The sequence below is a fragment of the Mastomys coucha genome, unplaced genomic scaffold (assembly GCF_008632895.1).
Source record: "Mastomys coucha isolate ucsf_1 unplaced genomic scaffold, UCSF_Mcou_1 pScaffold20, whole genome shotgun sequence".
Taxonomy (NCBI): Eukaryota; Metazoa; Chordata; class Mammalia; order Rodentia; family Muridae; genus Mastomys; species Mastomys coucha.
The window spans coordinates 52,008,633-52,008,840 of NW_022196903.1; the positions used below are offsets into that span (position 1 = coordinate 52,008,633).

The 208-nt window shown below is 38.0% G+C and overlaps 1 pseudogene; it reads left to right on the forward strand.

Moving 5' to 3' along the window:
- The window catches only part of LOC116098131, a 916-nt pseudogene that overhangs the window by 306 nt on the left and 402 nt on the right, over positions 1-208 (forward strand).

Genomic DNA, 208 nt, shown 5'->3' on the forward strand with positions numbered 1-208 from the left:
CCAGGCTGTCACTATCAGTCCCAGTACTGCTCTGTTGGCCAAATTTAAACAAAAACTAAAAAAATACATGATATATGCTTTCTTAGGTATGTGGTCTTTCAATTTGTTCTTCAGTAGTAACCGGATCTTCTATGTTGGTGCTTATACCAATGTGAGTGAGATCAAACAGATGAAGGCTACTAAATACTGCTCACTCTTACCCATGAAC